The 5,718-nt window shown below is 40.0% G+C and overlaps 1 long non-coding RNA gene across 1 annotated transcript; it reads right to left on the bottom strand.

The window, feature by feature from the left end:
* Positions 1-210: 210 nt before the first annotated feature.
* On the bottom strand, positions 211-4,294 carry LOC133777376 (uncharacterized). The gene is made up of 3 exons (XR_009868544.1): positions 4,097-4,294; positions 377-545; positions 211-281 (listed from the first exon to the last, which is right to left on the bottom strand). It is a non-coding gene; the product is annotated as an uncharacterized LOC133777376 (long non-coding RNA).
* Positions 4,295-5,718: the final 1,424 nt, after the last annotated feature.

Here is a 5,718-nt window from a genome sequence, read left to right as displayed (position 1 = left end):
TTCCCCCAATAAATGCCACAAAAATTTAATTCTATGACCACAGATATCTTTAATTTTTTATTTTATTTTTTGACAGGCAGAGTGGACAATGAGAGAGAGAGACGGAGAGAAAGGTCTTCCTTTGCCATTGGTTCACCCTCCAGTGGCCGCTGCGGCTGGCACACTGCAGCCGGTGTACCGCACTGATCCGGAGGCAGGAGCCAGGTGCTTCTCATGGTCTCCCATGGGGTGCAGGGCCCAAGCACTTGGGCTAACCTCCACTGCACTCCTGGGTTCAATCTCTAAATGCCCACAACAAAAAGGGTTAGGTCAGGCCTAAAATCTAAGAATGCAACCCAGGTCCCAGAAATGGAAGGCAAATTACTTGAGTCATTACCATTGCCTCTGAGGGTCTGGATTAGCAGGAAGCTGGAGTAAGTAGTGAAATCGGGTATTGAACCCAGGCACTCCAAATGGGACACGAAGAGTCTTAACAATTTAACAGTGAGGCCAAGATCTGCTCTCCCATCACCCAGAATAAATTTAACCAAGGGCATGAAAGATATCTACAATGAAAATTGCAAAACACTGATGAAAGAATGTGAAGAAGACAAAAGAAAACACAAAGTTCTTCTCTGTACACAGATTAGAAAAATTAATACTAGTACAAGTCCATGTTACCTGAAGCAATTCACAGCTTCAATATAATTACCACCAAAATAATAAAGACATTATTCACAGAACTAGAAAAACCAATCCTAAAATTCATATAGAAGCACTTTAAAAGAACCCAAATACATAAAGATATCTTGAACAACAAAGTTGGAGGCATCACAACATCAGATTTCAAGACATATTATAGAGTTACTGTAATCAAAATAGTATGGTATCAGCATAAAAACAGAAATATAGACTATTGGAACAGAATAGAGATCTCAAAAATAAATCTACATACCTACAGTTAATTGCTCTTTGATAAATCTACCAAAACTCATACCAGAGAAAGGATAGTCTCTTCCATAAATGGTGCTGGGAAACCTAAACCTAAATATCCATACCCACAGGGCCAGTACTGTGGCTTAGCAGGTAAAGCCACCACCTGCAGTGCCGGCATCCCATATGGGCGCTGGTTCCAATCCTGGCTGCTGCACTTCTGATCCAGCTCTCTCCTGTGTCCTGGAAAAGCAGAAGAAGATGGCCCAAGTTCTTGGGCCCCTACACCCACGTGGGAGACCTGGAAGCTCCTGGCTCCTGGCTTTTGATCAGTGCAGCTCTGGCCATTGTGGCCATCTGGGGAGTGAACCAGCAGATGAAAGACCTCTCTCTCCCTCTGCCTCTCTATAACTCTGTATTTCACGTAAAAATAAATAAAACTTTAAAATAGAAAATCCATACCCAGAATCCAAAATTTCATCCCATGCCTCCCACCATAATCTAAAATCAACTCATAATGGAAAAGATATATAAATGTAAGTCCTGAAATTATGAAACCACTGGGGGAAAACACTGGCAAACATTAAATTTTTTTGAAAAAGACCCTAAGGGCTGGTGCCGCGGCTCACTGGGTTAATCCTCCACCTAGCGGCGCCAGCACACCGGGTTCTAGTCCCAGTCGGGGTGCTGGATTCTGTCCCGGTTGCCCCTCTTCCAGGCCAGCTCTCTGCTGTGGCCAGGGAGTGCAGTGGAGGATGGCCCAAGTATTCGGGCCCTGCACCCCATGGGAGACCAGGAGAAGCAGCTGGCTCCTGCCATCGGATCAGCATGGTGCACCGGCTGCAGCGCACCAGCTGTGGCGGCCATTGGAGGGTGAACCAACGGCAAAAGAAGACCTTTCTCTCTGTCTCTCTCTCTCACTGTCCACTCTGCCTGTCAAAAAAAAAAAAAAAAAAAGACCCTAAGACCCTAAGAGCAGAGAGGAAAGGAGAAACATACAAATGTGATCATCATCCCAAACTAAGAAGCTTCTGTACAGCAAAAGGAACAAAGCACAGCTGACAGAAAACAGTTACAAGCTGTGCATCTAACAAAGGACTATGACTCAGAACATATACAGAACCCCAAACACCACAAAAACCCAAATCCAGTTACCAAACAGGCAAAGTATCTGAATAGATATTTCTCCGGAGAAGAAACACAAAAAGAAAACAAAAGCATGAAGAAATGTTCAATATCACTAGCCTTCAGGGACATGTAAATCAAAACCACAGTGAGGTTGGGAAGGGTGTGGCAAGAGAGAATTGAAGGAGACTGGATAACAGGCACCAAACACAGACAGAAGGCACTGGTTCCAGTGTTCACAGCACAGTGCTCCTGTTCCACTGCAGCTCACAATAATGTATTATACACTGCACAAAGAACCAGGAGAGAGCAACTAGTAGTTACCAGAACAAAGCTAAGGACATAGAAAAACTATTTTCCTGGTTTGATTGATGTATGCTTTGTATATGTACTGAAATACTGTACCACAAAAGTATTGCATGCTAATAAAAATATTTTAATAGAATAATAATAAAAAGACATTTTACCAAGTTAGTCTCTGTCTCAGTGATATGGAGAACAGAACAAATTGAGAAAGGGAAGTGACTTTGGAAGCTCTCTTCAATATAAGGAATTAGACCACCACTATTTGAAGCCAAGTGCCTTTTACTGTCTTTCCTTAGAAAATATATATATATATATATATATATATATATATATATATATATATGGAGAGAGAGAGAGAGAGAGAAACACTCCTTTTATTCTTCAATTAAAGTTCTTTTGAAATATGAAATTAGTATTTCTTCAGAGTAAAACACCTGTCAGAAAGTACGAATACATTTTTTTTTGACAGGCAGAGTGGATAGTGAGAGAGAGAGAGACAGAGAGAAAGGTCTTCCTTTGCCATTGGTTCACCCTCCAATGGCCACTGCGGCCGGCACATCTCGCTGATCTGAAGCCAGGAGCCAGGTGCTTCTCCTGGTCTCCCATGCGGGTACAGGGCCCAAGCACTTGGGCCATCCTCCACTGCCTTCCCGGGCCATAGCAGAGAGCTGGCCTGGAAGAGGGACAACCAGGATAGAATCCGGCACCCCAACCGGGACTAGAACCTGGTGTGCCGGCGCCACAAGGCGGAGGATTAGCCTGTTAAGCCATGACGCCGGCCACAAATACATTTTTTAAAAAAAAGAAACTGGACTCACAAATATCATGTCTTAAGAATTAAGTCTCCAGTCACCCTACTATATCAGTTGTAGGATTTATTATCTAAAGACACTTAGAAGTATTTCATGATTTTCTTGCATTCAGGAACTTTTTTATTTTCTTAGATTCAGCATCAGGTTCCCTAGCTAAATTATTATAATAGAACATTGGCTAAGACTTATAATTGAATATCATTAGTTTTTATTATTTTGTGTGTCTCTTAAAGTCAACATCACATTTAAAGATTATTGCTTCAAAATTATCCCTTTGTCAAAAATCAGAGAATAATACATTTTTTCCTAACAGCACAGCTTGGGAAAATATACTCATCAATGATGCCAAGTTAAATTAAATTAAAAAATAGAGTAAACTTGGTGATCAACTACCATATATAAGAACCTAGAGAAGAGTTAAATATAATTTAAAATTTATTTTAGAGAAAGATACAATAATTTGCATTCTATACTATGCCATTTCTGCAATGCCAAGATAAAGGAGTATTTTGAGTTTCTCAGAGAATGCCAAATAATTGGTCTGAGTTCCATCTAACTTAATTGCCTAATAAGGTAAGTTTACTATGGCTTTTTGACTATATAAACAGACTAAAATCTATCAATAAATGAGACAGAAATTAAATTATTTTCTATACTGTGCACTATGACATTATACTTTAAAAACCTTAAAAAAAAGCATTACATGAATCAAAAACCAAACAGACTTCCTATGAACTTTTGTAGAAAGTTATAATCTAATCAAAAAGATTTTGGGAAACATAGGATAATAAAAGGAAAGTTAAATATGTTCACCTTCAGTTTATTTCATAGGTCACTGTTATACCATCTAATAAGATAACTAAAAACATGCAAGCAGCTGGTTCTACAGCTAGACAGATTAATGTAATAGTCTGTAGTCTTCTGTGCTGGCAAGGGCTCACCTGTTTTGGAGAGGAGAAGGTCAGTTGCCCTTGGGAAGAGGAGGTGAGGATGGAGAAACCATAGTCCTTCCACCATGTGGCCATGTGTGCTCCATTCCCTAAGTTAAACATCCACTGCAGCACACACAGGACACTCTCTCTCTTCCTTCACATCTGGCAGTGTTCTCTCACATGTAACTTGACAGGAAACATGTAACATTGGTCTGTGAAACCTGTAAGATGTATTGCATAAAACTAATAATATATTCTCATAACACATCACTGCAAATTAGTTGGAAGCCAAATACTTAAATTTAAATCAACACTTCCAAAGCAAGCTGTGGCCTAAAACCATTCAGGCATCATATAACCCCCTACAAGTGTCTCAAGAGTTAAATCCATTTGTTTTCTACCTATCTGAATCAATGAAGAAAACCACTAAGAAATACAAATCATTGTAAAACCTCATAGGCCATAAAAATAAATCTGTGAGTATTAGACATATGAAGCTGTAGTTAGTGTCCACAGATTTAAGTTCCATAATTTATTTGTTATAGTTCCAGATAGCACTTTTTTTTTTTTTTTTGGACAGGCAGAATTAGACAGTGAGAGAGACAGAGAAAAAGGTCTTCCTTCCATTGGTTCACCCCCCAAAGGACCGCTAAGGCCAGCACACTGCGCTGATCCAAAGCCAGGAGCCAGGTGCCCCCTCCTGGTCTCCCACGTGGGTGCAGAGCCCAAGCACTTGGGCCATCCTCCACTGCCTTCCTGGGCCACAGCAGAGCTGGACTGGAAGAGGAGCAACCGGGACAGAATCAGCGCCTCAACAGGGACTAGAACCTGGGGTGCCAGCGCCACAGGCGGAGGATTAGACTAGGGAGCCGTGGAACATGCTCTGCATTTAGATTTTCAAGAGGCTTTGTTTTACCCCAGTATTTAAAAGTTGTGGGAAGGAAGCAGATCAGACAATATAATGCCCTTTTTACAGATGAGAAACTAACTCATTACCCTAGACATAAGCTCTAGTATGTCAGTGGTAGGCTTAAGGCCTGAGCTGTCTGATTATGAAGAAAGGTTAGGATTTCTGAGGCAGTTTAAATAGTTGTTACACAAAAGGACTTCTGAACACTGGAAAATTTATGTATTTTTTAATAACCTGTTACTCCTAGTTTAAAAGAGCTATAATGGCAACAGAAAAATAATTTTCATCTTCTGAAGCAAATTTTACCAATAATTCTGTGGCTATTTTAATGTGACACTGCTACATTTTTCTAGGTTTTGTCTATTAATATTAATAAGAAAATATGCACCAGCACTGTGCTTCTATGAATTCTACGTTTAACCCAAGTGCCAAATTTACAATTAAGCTTATTACATTATAAGAGCTGCTGCCTACTGGGTAGAAAAATATTAATTTCACACTTTAAATACTATAAAACCATTTAACAGCAGTGTTGCCCTGCCAACTGAATCCTTTCCTGTTTGAGCTGTAACCTCCCTATTGGATGAAGAGCCCTAAAAGGGCATTAACAAACAGCTCTTAATTCAATCACATTTGCATTTTAACCTTTCTTAGGTACTCTGAGAGAAGTCTTTAGTACTGTAAAATATATATGGGAAAAACAAAAAGCAGATTATAATGA

This window comes from Lepus europaeus, chromosome 18, assembly GCF_033115175.1.
Source record: "Lepus europaeus isolate LE1 chromosome 18, mLepTim1.pri, whole genome shotgun sequence".
NCBI classification, from domain to species: domain Eukaryota; kingdom Metazoa; phylum Chordata; class Mammalia; order Lagomorpha; family Leporidae; genus Lepus; species Lepus europaeus.
Note: the sequence above shows the minus strand (reverse complement) of the source record. Positions and strands in the feature narration are given on the sequence as shown.